Source organism: Felis catus, chromosome F2, assembly GCF_018350175.1.
Source record: "Felis catus isolate Fca126 chromosome F2, F.catus_Fca126_mat1.0, whole genome shotgun sequence".
NCBI lineage: Eukaryota > Metazoa > Chordata > Mammalia > Carnivora > Felidae > Felis > Felis catus.
Genome location: NC_058385.1, coordinates 70,367,591 through 70,381,200, shown reverse-complemented (window position 1 = coordinate 70,381,200; position 13,610 = coordinate 70,367,591). Strand labels below are relative to the sequence as shown.

General features: G+C 50.7%; 1 protein-coding gene across 36 annotated transcripts in view; it reads right to left on the bottom strand.

The window, feature by feature from the left end:
• LOC102900020 overlaps window positions 1–13,610 on the bottom strand; it is a 369,137-nt gene that overhangs the window by 111,086 nt on the left and 244,441 nt on the right. For 26 of the 36 annotated variants that reach the window (XM_045049719.1, XM_045049709.1, XM_045049710.1 and 23 more), the window contains 5 exons: window positions 12,563–12,994; window positions 5,413–5,659; window positions 4,102–4,187; window positions 1,570–1,810; window positions 595–903 (listed from right to left, as the gene is read on the bottom strand). The gene's annotated coding sequence lies outside the window, so the exon portion shown is untranslated. The other 10 variants (XM_045049728.1, XM_045049712.1, XM_045049715.1 and 7 more) reach the window with 9 other exon arrangements.

The window sequence follows — 13,610 nt, the reverse complement described above, 5'->3', positions numbered from 1 at the left end:
CCTCAGTTTCCCCCATCTCTACAAGGGACGAGAACCCCACCTGCCTCGGGGTCGGTAAGTGGCAAGAAATAACTCTGAGCCTGAAACCCTGACACGGGGCCTGGTTCACACGGTCTGTCCTCCCGGCTAGTGTATCAGAGGACTATCTGGGCCAGGAGTCAGCAAGCCTTTTCCATGAAGGACCAGAGAGTCAGTGTTTTGGGCTTCGTCAGCCATATAGTCTCTGTTGTGCATTCTTTTTAAAATTTTCAACCCTTTGGAAATGTAAACACCATTCTCAGTCCAAGGTCCTTACAAAAACCGACCACTGACCAGATCTGGCCTGCAGACTGTAATCTCACACTCCCCGGTATAGACGGAGATTGAGCCTGGAGATCCAGATGTGGCTGGGGCCAGGGTCCTGTTGGCTGGTTTCCTGTACCTTACAGGGCTGGGCTAGGGGCAATGGTGGGAAGAGCCCTGGGCACAGGGGGAACAGCAGACTCGGTGATGAGAAGCCTGGACAGGTGATGCAGAGGAAATGTGGTAGGACCGGGGACACGGGGAGGGCCAGGCAGGGCTGCTGTGTGCTCTCACTCTGAGTTTGGACCTCACCTGTTGGCATCATGGCATCACAGTCTAAGAGACACAGGAAGCCAGAGCCTCTGAGGACAGCAGGCAGTGTGACACTCACAAGAGGGGACTGTTTATCCTCCCCAACACTTATGAACCGTTTACCATGTTCCAGGCGCTGTTCTAAGCCACGAACAAGACAGAAGTGACCAGGCTCCACGCCTGGAAGTCCTGGCTGACTTCCTGCACCTTTAGTTGCAAGGATGTACTTGTCTCATTGAACCCAGCCTTCATGGGTTCCTGGTCAGTCTCTTCCTTGGGGCGTAGGGACCTGGAAGCCTGTTATTCTGTCTTTGTAGAGGGAAAGGAAGACAAAAAAGATCTGCTGACCATGAAATGGTAACTAGACAATGACCCCGCCTTGCTCAGCTGGCACCGTGGACAGGGAGCCCTTAGTACGTGGTGCCCAGGAAGATCGTTCCTACCACCCCCAAAATCAAAGTCGTAAGAGGCTCCTAACCGTGGGCCCTGACCATCTAAGGGAGCGGCCACATGTAGCAAAAAGCTGTTGACGATCTCTCTCCCAAACTGAGAAATAAAGGACTTATTATAAAAATAGCTGAGTAGTTACTATGTTTCAGGCGCTTGAGCTCATTTAGTCTTCAGAACAACCTGATGTGGTGAAGTATCATTGTTGCCATTTTACAGATTGGAAAATTGACGCCAAGTGAAGGTAACTAAGGTGTCCAAGGTCCCTCCATTCACAACAATGACAAACCTATGCACTCTGTGCCCCAGACACAGTGACCTGCCTTTGGCTCCCGGCCAGCACTTCATCCCTTGGAACCAAGTAGTAAGTTGTATCCAGCACATTATCCTTATTTTATCTTGACGCTCCTCCTGTGAGGAGGCCTAGACTCATTGCAGGACACGTGGCCGATCCCCAATGAATACACCAGCAACTGACGGGTGGCTTGAGTTTCTTCTTACCCAGAAACGAGAGTAACACCACCTTACCCGTGAGAGCCGCAGGGCATCGAGAAGTCTATTCTCAGCATGCTGGAATAGCGCGGCAGAGTTAAGGTGTCAAAGGAAAAAGGAAGTACTTCAGAGAGGGCATGAAGAAAATGTATTTGAAGCCGGCTGCTGGTTTTCAACTTGTAACTGCCCACACGCCTGCAATCGGGGGGAAATGAAATCCGTGGTCACCGGCGGACAGGGTGGCCTCGACGTTCAGAGCAGGCGCCACGAGGATTTGCTGTAAAAAGCCAGACGGGATGTAGTTTAGCTTTCGGAAGGCCACAGGTTTCTCTCACAACGATGGAGCTCCATCGCTGCTGCGGGAGATCAGCTCTGGACAACAGGTAAGTGAATGGGCGTGGCCGCGTTCCAATAAAACTTTATTTACAACATCAGGCAGTGGGCCAGATTTGGCTTGTGGGCTGTAGCGTGCTGATTCCTGGTTCAGAGCAGACACAGCAGTGTGACTATTTCATGCGAGCCGATGATGCGACAGGCATGCCACATACGTTCTCTCTTTTGAGTGAAGGTCTTTTCAATAACAGGTGTTTGCTGTGTGCTCACCACAGGCCAGCCGCTGTTCTCGGCACAGGGTTTCAGTGCAGAAAAAGGCAAAACCCTGCTTACGTGATGAAAACCCTGTCTATGCCCCTCCGCAGGAGAAACCATCACCCCAACTTTCCAGAGGAAGGAAAGAAGCCCAGCAGCTTGTGAGGAGACATCCCAGAGCTTGTGAGGAGCAGGGCTGGGCTGCCAGACCAGATCCCAAACCTCAGGTCTGGCCACGACTCTGTGCCATCCTGCAGTTCGGGACCAAGACCCTGGATTCCAGCCCAGAGGCTGCATCTGCTGAGCGGTCTTCCCGAGCTGAGCTAACGTGTGGCTGTGGGCACCTATTGTGGGGTACTGGCCCAGCTTCCAGAAATGCCCCAAAGCAGAAACGATGGGGTGGAAACCACCAGCCTCTGATAAATGCAAGAGAGGCAGCTCCCTAGGGCACCCCTACACGATGGCCCAGACGTCCCTGAGGACACAGGGGGGGCTCTGACGGGGCCCCACCCTCAGCAGCCGCACAGACTGGCCTGGCCGGGGCGGCCGAGGGCCAGGGGACAGAGCCGATGAACACAGCCCTGCTGTCTGAAGGCCCGTCTGCGCAGGGCATGGTGGGAGCCAGCCTGCCGTCCTCTTTTTATGGTTTTATGTGGCTTGGACCCTGAAATAAAAGAGCTCTCTGTGGAAAGGAATGAAGATGGGAAAGGGAGAGAGAGGAGGGATGGACTTTTCTAGAGTTTCCGCTTGGTGCTAGGCACTTGAATTGAACACTTCATCCGCACAGAGGGGTGGGTATGCACCATTGCTCCTGTCTCACAGACCAGGGATTGGGCAAAGTCTTTTTGCAAAGGGCTGGGTAGTAAAAAATTGTGAGTCGTGGGCCATGTGGTGTCCGTCGCACCTACTCGACTGTGCCTTAGAGAGTGCAAGCGAGGTATGCACCCCCTGTCGCCATAGAGACAGTTCATCAAGGAACGAGCATGGCGGGCTGTCAATAAAATTCCATCCGTAGATACTCGGAATTTCCCATAGTTCTCATGTGCTAGGAAATAGCATTCTTCTTTTGAGTTTTATTTTTCAAATGTAAAAATGAGGGGCGTCTGGGTGGCTCAGTCGGTTAAGCGTCCAACTTCGGCTCAGGTCACCATCTCACAGTTTGTGGGTTCGAGCCCCGCATCGGGCTCTGTGCTGACAGCTCAGAGCCTGGAGCCCCCTTCGGATTCTGTGTCTCCCTCTCTCTCTGCCCCTCCCCAACTCGTGCTGTTTCCCTGTCTCTCATAAATAAAAATAAAAATAAAAAGTTAAAAATATATAAATTAAATTAAATCAAATGTACATGCAAACATGTAAAGTTTTAAATGTAAACAACATTTGAAAACATAACAACCATTTTCAGTTTCTGGGCTGTACAAAAGCAGCAGTGGGTTGGAGGTTGCCCACAGGTCATAGTTTACTGACCCCTGTCCTACATGATGTCACTGCAGTGTGGGAAGATTCAGTTCATGCCTGGATCACATCCTAAAGTGGGTGACTCAGGAGTCTAACCCGGAACCTAGGTTTCCAAGCCACAAGTACAGAATTCCTAAGGACAGTACGGATGATAGCAAAAGTCTCTCTGTTTTTGACAATTGCAAACAGAACCATAAAGGCATTCATTCATTCATTCGATCATTCGATCAATCATTCATTCACTGATCTTTTTAAATGTTCAGGACCATGAGGTAGGAGATGTTCACGTCAAGAGCCTCTTTTAAGCCTTATGACAACTCTTAAGAAGGCTGGCGACTTACAATGGTCATTCCGGTTTCACAGATGGGAGAACAGAGGTGCAGAGAGAAGCCCACATTCATTCCATTTTCCCAGCTGCCTGAGCCTGGTGGGGGTGAGACCTTTCCTTATGGAGCGTGGCAACAAATAAGTCACATACGTAAAACGAGAAGGCTGAAAAGTGGATTTTTAAGGTTGAAAAATACGCACAATTGTTCCAGATGCGGGGCCAGCGGGTGAAGCTCAGGGAGGGGTCCTTTGGGCCGAGCCGCAGTTTAGCCATCAGAGATGGGCACCTGGGCAGCAAGAAACAGAAAGGACAAGGTCCAAAGTGGGGAGATACAAGGCTGTGTGGAGGGCAAGGGACCTACCAGCTGCGCAAAAGGCACCACAGCCCCTGGGGAAGGGGGGTGGGTTGGCCAGAGGAAGGCCTGAGGCCCCTGCCCGGAAGAAGGGATGAGCTGCAGGGCGCTGGGGACTCCTGGGGGCCATCTGCTCTGCTGTGACAATTCAGGAATGGCCAGAGCCTGAGGCTCTCAGTCTGCAGCCCCCTGGGGGCTGGGAGCAAGGCTGAGCCGCTGAGCCCCTCCCTGCAGCCCCGACAGGTGAGGTGGGGGCGGCCCAAGGCCCGAAGCAGTAGTGGCCACCGCCAGGCTGGAAGGCAGGCACGGGCTCAGCAAGAGGAGAGCTTGTGATATGTTCGCATGGGTTTTCCTATTGAACCATTCAAGTCTCCCAACCTGATGAAAGGTTCTATCTATTTTTAAAGGCTTGTACACATAAACCACGTGCTGTGTTCTGCCGGCAAGGAACTTAAAGCTTGGAGCAGCGATGCCCTGGCTGTTGGAGGCCAGGGGCCCTGTTCTTCGCTGCCTCCCAGTCCTCATGGCACCCCCCTCCGGTGTCTGAGAAACACCAGTGGGGGGCAGAGTTAGGAGGGCAGAGGAAGAGATGAAGGAAAAACAAGGGTCTTGAAGGCGCCGCGACCTTATTGCCTCCCTGGGGAGTAACAAATGTCGTGCTTTGGGAGGGAGTGGGTGAGCGGGCCACTGTGTGACGTGGGAATAGAGGATCACTCTGAGCCAAGGTCAGGCTTCTCCAAAGTGAGAAACAGCCTGAAGATGAGCGGTTCCCTCGACCACAGTGGCACAGGCCGTGCAGGCTGCCAAGGCGAGCGCCGAACTTGGCCGGGCGTGCGGGGTTGTATGATCATCTCAGCCCTGCCGGGTCACTCCGGAACACCAGGACAACCTTTGTACCAGAAAAACAACCCCCTGACCGCCTGCCAGCCAGAGGAGTAAAGAGAGGGGCGACCGCACACCAGGGCCCCCCGAACATTGCTCCTTATCCTGCTGGGCTAATAATAACCACAGCAACCAAGTCTCACGAGCACGGACACGTCAGGCTCGCGTGCTCAAAGCTTTAAGTGCATTATCTCTGAAGTCATCAGCAAAAGTCCCCGAGGAAGGTGGTAAAACCATCCCATTTCAGAGATGGGGAAGGTCAGGGTCAGGAACTTACCTTGGATCATCATGCCGTTTGACAGTTGAGCTGGGATAGGAACCCAGGCAACCTGATTCCAGGAGCCGCACCCAAGGTCTCCACGCCGTCGGCAGGCAGCTGGACATGGTGCAGTGGCAACAAGGGTCTCAGAGCCTGGGATTATGTGGAGTCAGATCTCAGCTCCCCCACTTCTAGCTGGAGCTGCGTGATTTCGGATTAACTCTGCTCAGTGTTGTCTCATGGGTAAAACGTGGAGCCTCGGGTCCTAGGGTGGGAATAAGGATGGGGGGTGCAGGGTATAAGCAAAGCGGCTGCCAGTAGTTCCTCCATAATGTGTCTGGTCTCATGGGGCCCACAGCCTCTGCCAGAGTAGAGCATGGGTCCTCCCTGAACCTCAGGCTTCTCTTCAGCTCCCATACAGGGTCACTCTCTATTCAGTAAACTCTCAAATAGGGTAGAAAAGCCTAACAAGTTACCCAAAGGCTACCAAAGAAACACATTCTCTGACCACCCAGCCTCAGGCTTCCCTCCCTCCCATCAAAGTCAGCCTTTAACTTCCCACCCTCCTCCATCCAGGGCACAAGGGAAATGGAAAAGGGGGAAAAGCCATCTGAGTCTTGGAGATGGCTAGTTCCGTAAATACAGAATCACCAAACTGTAGGAAGAATTTTCTTTCTTGCCTGAAAATCTCTCTTCGCTACTCCAGAAACCTCCAGGCCCCCCTCTCCCAGGAAGGGGCGTGGGCGATGGAGGTCCCTGCATAGAGCTGCTTTTTAACATCATTGTTTTCCTTTGTAATCCTGAGTGTTGTACCATAGGTATTCTAAAAGCTTTATTCTTAGAGCGCCCGGAATCTGGCTTCAGCTCAGGTCACGAACTCATGATCAGTGAGTTCAAGTCCCGCATTGGGCTCTGCACTGGCAGTGTGCAGCCTGCTTGGGGTTCCCTCTCTCCCCCCTCACTCTCTGCCCCTCTCCCAGTCATGTTGTCTCTGTCTCTATCAAAATAAATAAAAATAAACTAAAAAAAAAAAAGCATTATTCTCCAAAGGCACCCAGATCTTCTCCAGTTTGTAAAACAGGGTCCAGTGTGGGCATGTGCACACACACACACACACACACACACACAATTTCAAAGCTCTCTCGAACTCACAAGTTCCCTGCCCTTCGTGAAATTATTTCCTAAATAGGTTTACAGATAGGACCATGTTTCCTTCATCTTTTACCTTCCCTGTGGAAATTCTCATTTATCTGCGAATCTGTGTCACTGAGAAAGAGGAAGAAGGTAGGCAGGAATGACTATACTCTGATAGGTATGCACTTTTTCAGCTACGCCCCCCACCCTGCTTGGCAAGGTTGCCCGTTAATTATCTGCATCCCTAGCACCCTGCAGATTCTGGGAGGGCAGGGGCAATGTTGAGTCCTTTATCCCGCAGCCTAGCACAGCAACTATGAAGATCAAGTCTCGGACGGATGTTTGCTGAACGCGTGCAGGGAAGAGAGGGGCGGTGGGAGAGAGAGTTGCAAGGGCGTACGGTTGCTCTGCTCCCTTCCATGGGTTAATTCCCCGCCCTTGAGCAAATCTCTAGCCATCTTCTCCTGACCTCAGAGGTCCCTCTAGGACTCTCAGCCTTTTCTTCTTAGTCGGGCCACTTGGAGAACAAGCTGGTACCGTGTCTGCCTCCCAGGGTCAGAGCCTGGCTGTGCCTTCTCAGCTCTTTCGAAGTATGCCCTTGCCCTTCCCCCGGGAGCACTGCAGAGTGAACACCGTCCACTCCCGGGCACAGTCCCGGGCCTTCACAAATAACATCTATGGAGCAGTCCATCCAAACCTGCAGAGGACACATCCTCTCAAGTGCACACACAGCATTATCTACGACAGACCCTATGCTCGGCCATAAAATAGGTCTCTATACATTTCAACGGACTGAAGTCACCCATCACTCAGAGAGGACAACGGGAATAAATCAGAAGTCAGCACGAGTCGATACAGGGAAAATCCCCCAAATGTTTGAGGAGACTCTCCCAGTGCTTGACACGGGGCAGGTCGTGAATAATTTCTGCCCTGATATCTTTCTCCACCACAGTTTCGATCCCTGTTCTGCCACGAACAGGGGAGGCCAACGTCATGGCTGCCGTCCCAAGCATGGCACTGGCTGCCTGGTTTGCACAATGAGCTGGGACTGCGATTCAACCTGGGAGCACCCTCTGAGCCCCTCGGCTTTTTCCAGATCCATCTTCAAACAGGAAGATCTCTGCCTTGTTGCCAAATGGAGTGCACCCACCCACCCCTGCCCCGCTTTCTCCTCTGAGGAGCCCAGTCTTCTCAAGGGCCTGCCCAGCATCAGACCCCTGGATGATGGATCTCGCTCTATTCATTCAGAAGATTCTATGGCCAACAAAATGAAGTTCATTTTGTTCAGGGACTTTAACTGACACTCCTTAAGGAAAACATGAAAACAACATATCAGAAATGCCTGCTTTCTTTTGCCTGCATTTTAGGGGGTGCCCGTGAGATTGGCAATACAGTCAACCAGAAAGGAACTCAACCAGCCAAGTCATTCGAGGCACATGATGACAGTGGCCGTGACATCCTTGGATTGGAGAATGAAGTGGGATCTGAATTTCACTTAAGGGTTTGCTTGAGCTTTTGAAGGCCAATAACCTGATCCATGTTTTTAGCTCATTATATAAATGGGTAATTATGGTGCTGATAAGCCACCACCCGAGAGAGCCAGAAGGTGAGGGAAGCTGTTATTGGCAGGAACGGGCAGCATGTAAACATTTCGCCAAGACAAAGCTGGTTGGAGCATTCTTCTCCTATAAGTCAGGATCAAGGTCTCCTAGATAGGAAGGAGTGGGAAATTAAGACCTTAATTAAAGCACACCCCAAGGGGCTGGTTGGTGACAAAACCTCCTCAGAACTCCGTCCACATAAGGTTTCCAATGGGGTCCCATCCAGAGAGCAGGTTTCAGAGGCAAGAGTCGAGTCTGGTTTTGTCATCTTCTAGCTGTGGGGCCAGGGGGACGTGGTTTTACCTCAGCTTCCTCATCTGTACAGTGGGGACGAGAGTGAAAGAACCTACCTCCGAGGGTGGTTGTGAGGACGAGATGCGATGATGCACAAAGACACTGAGCAAGAACCTCACATGTAATAACAGACAGTCTAGGGCCCTTATCGTGTGATCTAAGCAAACGCACTTCATGTTCAGGACAACCTTGAGAAGTAAGTTATCACCTTTCATAGATACAAAAATTAAAGCCCAGGAAAGCAAAGAAACTTGTCCAAGGACCCAGGTCGTAAGCTGTAGAGGGGGGATCCAGACTCAGGTCTAACCCTAGAGCCTCAGGAAACTTCCAGTCTAAGAGGAGCGACCCACAGAAACACCACCAGCACCTCCAGGAGGTCCAGCCAAACTGCCCCAGGGGCAAGGTGCCGGACTCACCCCGTAGGAACAAGGGTTAAGATGCCTCATGTCAGCTGGACCTTGGAAGACATTTTGGTTTTCACCAAGGAGAAGACGAGGTCAGAAGAACCTGATCGGTGGAAAACTCACATTGGCAAAAGAAAGAAGGTACAGAAAAGGAATTCTCTGTTAAGTGAGACCGGAAAGACAGCTGTGCTGAGCACTGGGCTGGCTGGAGTCTCATGTGAACTCACGTCTGCATTCTTGGAAACACCCTGATCGGCAGAGCGATGTGGTTAAGAGCACAAGCTCTGTGTCTGATGGATTGCTGACCTACGAACGCCGTGTGACTTTGAGCAAGAGACTTAACCTCTCTGGTCCTGAAGGGGGCTCACCTTGCAAATGAAGGTTGTACTGGCCAAATGGAGCATTCCGTATGAAGGCTAAGCCTCAAGCCTGATAGCATGCTGACGCTTCTTAACGTGTCTGCTCCCTTAGATGTAGTCTGAGTCCCCTCTGCCATCATTCTGCCCCCTGCCCAGACCCCTTTTGCTCACTGGATGGCATCTCACAAGGCACTACTATTTCATGTCCAAAAAAAAAAAAAAAAAGAAAAAGGAAAAAAGACTCAAAACCTGAAGAGAAATAAATGGGGCTCAGTCTGTTACTATTACTAGAGATGAGCCTTCCACTAACAAACAGCTTGTCCTCTTACAGCCAAAACTGGGGATCTGACTTCATCCCTCGTGCAAAGTATGTTTTTGCTGAATAACTGTGACCGATAGCATTTGAACTCTCCCATTTGAGAGCAGCCTGGGGAAGACAGTTTGTGCCTGGACCACAAGGGTACCTCTACTGGTCTTTGTGTTTTCTCGTGTCAAGCAGAATGACAGGTTGGAGACTTTCCGAAGAAGGCACATTCGCTTCAAGGTTTCCTCTCATTCCGCCCAAACTCAAACTTGGGATCTAATTCTGTGCCTGGGCTTACCTAGGCGTGTGTGATTCTTGGAACCAAAGATCCCCAGACACACATCTTTTCAAATTTCACCTTCCCCAAATATGGAGGCATCCGACAAGTGGCGCTCAGTCGTTTAATTGAAGGCATTTCTTCCTCTGTTAATGACACGTAAATTAACAGGGAGTCGTGCAACTGGTAGCATCTCAGATTTGAGGAAATACAGCAGGTGCTGGGAACCAGACTAGGTTTGAAACAAAACCTGCTTCTGTTCTACAACCACCACATGAATGTAGATGGTCACCCCTAACGTACATGTGAGAAATCGGACGACCAGGGTGTTAAAGAAACATTCACTCACAGTGCTTAGTACGGAGGGGAGAGAGTGCGGGCGGGGTTCTGCTGAGTTCCAATTATCGCACAACTTGGCATCAGAAAACAACAATCGCTTTAGGCCGCTCATGAGTTTCTGGTCAGGAATTTGGGAAGGGCTGGGCTGGGCAGTCGTGACTTGGGGTTTCCCCTGCCCTTGTAGTCAGATGTCAGCCGGGCTGTGGTCATCTGAAAGTGCAAAAGGTCTAAACGTCCAAAATGGCAGTTTGTGTGGCTGTCGGCCGGCGCTGGGGGCTGAGAGCTCAGCTGAGACCACAGGCCAGAGCACCAGCACTTGGACTCTTCAGCACCCCGGCCTCGGTGCTTCCCGCGGAGCGAGTAAGGAGATCTGGAGGGAGCTGCGTGAGCCTTTGCGGCTCCGCTGCCTGGAGCCATCACAGGACTCCAGGAAAGGACGTAGATCCCGCCTTTCAATGGGGAGAATGTCAAGAAACGGGGCCCCTTTGCTTTCGAACCATCGCAGATGAGAACCATCGCCTGACTGGTACAGACACCAGAACGTGACGCTGCTTGTCTGGTGCCCAGAAGCACAGAACGGGAGCCAGACGCGAGGGAGAGGATGTTAAGACAAATGCGGGTGGAGTCATCCAGTCACCTGCGCGTCCAGGGGGGTTCCCTTGGGGACGTTAAACACCGACCCGGTGTGGTTCCCGCTGTTTGGAACCTGTCTGTAGCTTTCCGAGAAGCAGGTGCAGAGCCAGCGTCGTGAGTTTCCAAGAGACAGCAGGCTTAGGACTTTGTCAGATATACCTTGTTTCCACCCCCAAAAGGCCTTACCTAGTTTACTGAGCACCAGCTGCAGAATATTCTGGGGTCTGGGAATATCTGAATGAACAAAACAACATACTTTCCTCACAGGGCTTGTATTCTGCTGGGAGATGCAAAAAGTGACCAAATCTGTAATAATGTCAGCAAGACATGAGACCTATGGAGAATGACAGCAAGTGGGGCCTGGGGGATACTGTAGTGGGGGAGGATGGTCAGAGACAGTCTCTCTGGGAATTGACATCTGAATGGAGATCTGAATGAGGTGAGGAAATGAGCCAGGTATCCAGGGGAAAGAATGTTCCGGAAAAGGGGACCATTCCGTGCTAAGGCCCTGAAGCCAGCCTGCCTGCGCTTAGATATGTTTGGTCTATAGCAAGAAGACCAGTGCGGAGAGTGGAGTGAGCAAGGAGAAAAGGAAGAAAGCGAGGGCCTAGGGTCCACGCAGGGAGGGCCGTATAGGGCACAAGAGGAATTCTGGATTTTATTCTAGGTGGGGTGGGACTCCACTGAAGGGTTTTGAGCAGGTGAATGCCAGGATTTGGGTTACATTTTGAAAAGATCTCCCTGGCTGCTGAGAGAGGAGGGAGGGGAGGGTAGAAGCCAGGCCCGTTTGGAGGCAGGCTACTGCAGTGGTCCAGGCAGAAGGGGAAGGCAGCCTGGTCTGTACTGTCACCGGTAGAGGGGATGAGAAGGGGTGAAATGGACACACATTTTGAAGGAAGATATCACCGGATTTGCTAATGGACACATCTACCAGTTGATTTTTTAACCTCACAAAAGATGTTTCCAACAAACGTTGAACCCTTGCCCAAATTCAACCCTGATCTCTACAGAGGGTGGCAATGTGTGTGGTGGAAAGTGGGAGAGACCCAGGGCAAGCCAGCTCCCTCACATGCCGGGCAGGGGTCTGTCTCATCCTCGTGGCAGAGAAGGAAGGGCCTGGAAAGCAGGCATCGCCCCTTCCTTCCCACCTCGCCCGCCCTGCCCCTGAAAGAAAGATATGAGGTTCAAAAGAATAAGCCACTGGCTGGAAAGACCCTTTCAAAAAGGAGTTCGAGAAAGTCTAGAGCCTTCTAAAAGGGCTGTCTTGGAGATCACACCCATTTGCATGGGCAAGTTTGGGTATTTTGGTCATTCGCTTCATGACACGACTCTGTGGCCACAGCCTCTCCTCCTGCACAAGTCAGTTCTCTAAGGGGCCTTTTCTGTCAAAAAGAAACCACCGCTGGGGCTGCTTTGAGACAGACTTTAGGGGGAGTTTCATGCTCCATGAGACTCAGTGGTGAAAGGGTCAAGAGTCTGTTTCAACACAAGTGGCCAGATGATTAGATCAAGATCCAAACCCAGGCCTATAATAATGGTTTCCTTTCTTTTCTTTTCTTTTCTTTTTTCTTTTCTTTTCTTTTCTTTTCTTTTCTTTTCTTTTCTTTTCTTTTCTTTTCTTTTCTTTTCTTTTCTTTTCTTTTCTTTTCTCTTTTCTTTTTTTTTTCCTCTTCTCTTCTTTTCTTTTTTCTTCTCTTCCTTTCTTTTTTCTTTTGGATAAACAGGTACATAGACACTATGGGTCAGGCAGTGTTCTAATCATTGTATAAAATACTTAGTTACATGAGGTTAAGAACGACCATCATCCTTCATTCAATACTCACCACACCTTTGCTGAGCATTTTGCAGACGAGGCCAGTGAGTCACAGAAGAGCTAAATGACTTGCCCAGGCCCTATACCTAGTAACAGTGGAGCCGAGATTGGAACCTGGGACTTCTGGCTCTGGAATTTGGGCTCTTAACCACCGTACTAGCCCAACACAGCCCGACACTGGCTGTGCTTTGGCGGAAGTCTGTGTATCCATTCGAAACGTTTTCTGCTGCAAATGAAAGACAACTTGGAGTGACGTAAAGAAGCGGCCGTTGTTTCAATAACAGAAAGTCTGGATGTAGACTCCTGTCTTGGGCTGGTGGAACAGCTCAACCGTGCTATCAAAGATCCAGGCTTTTTCTGTCTTATCTGCTCTGGCATTTCATTCTGTTGACTTGTCTCCTCATGCTTGCAAGATGGCTGCTACACCTCCAGGTATCTTACCCTAGATCCAGCCAGGAGAAAAAAAGATAAGAATGAGCCTCCTTTGTGGGACACTTTGTCTTCTTAGTTGGAAAGTTGCCCACTCCCTAGCACATTTCCCCTCACGAAATTAGACCTTGCCCGCCATTTCCATATCTGGTTTATACCAATTTTGATTCATCTCATCCAGCTGGGATTGGAAACCATCTTCCATGAGGCCTGGGCCCTCTTCCATACTACCTCCACATATCACAGTTCTATGCGGTGGGGAGGCAATGGCTATTGAGGAGAAAACGCATACCATTTGCCACAGTGGGTTTTCCTCTCCCCCTTCCACATGGGCACATGGCAGCCCAAAGTCGCAAAGTCAAGACTACGTGACTAGTGAAATGGTAGACCCAGAATATTAACCTCCATCCGGCGGACTAAGTCACCAGCTCTTAACTATGGTGTAGTATGTTGTTGAGTGGAGTCAAGAACGGATGGGCACACATTTGGCTTTATCACTAATAGTTGTGGAAGCTTGGGAAACTTATCCAGCCTCCCTAAGCCTCGAACTTCTTATCTCTAAGAAGCCGCCATTGTGGTTAGCAATGGTACCTCACCAGAGGGTGGCTATGAGGGTAAATGAATCAATG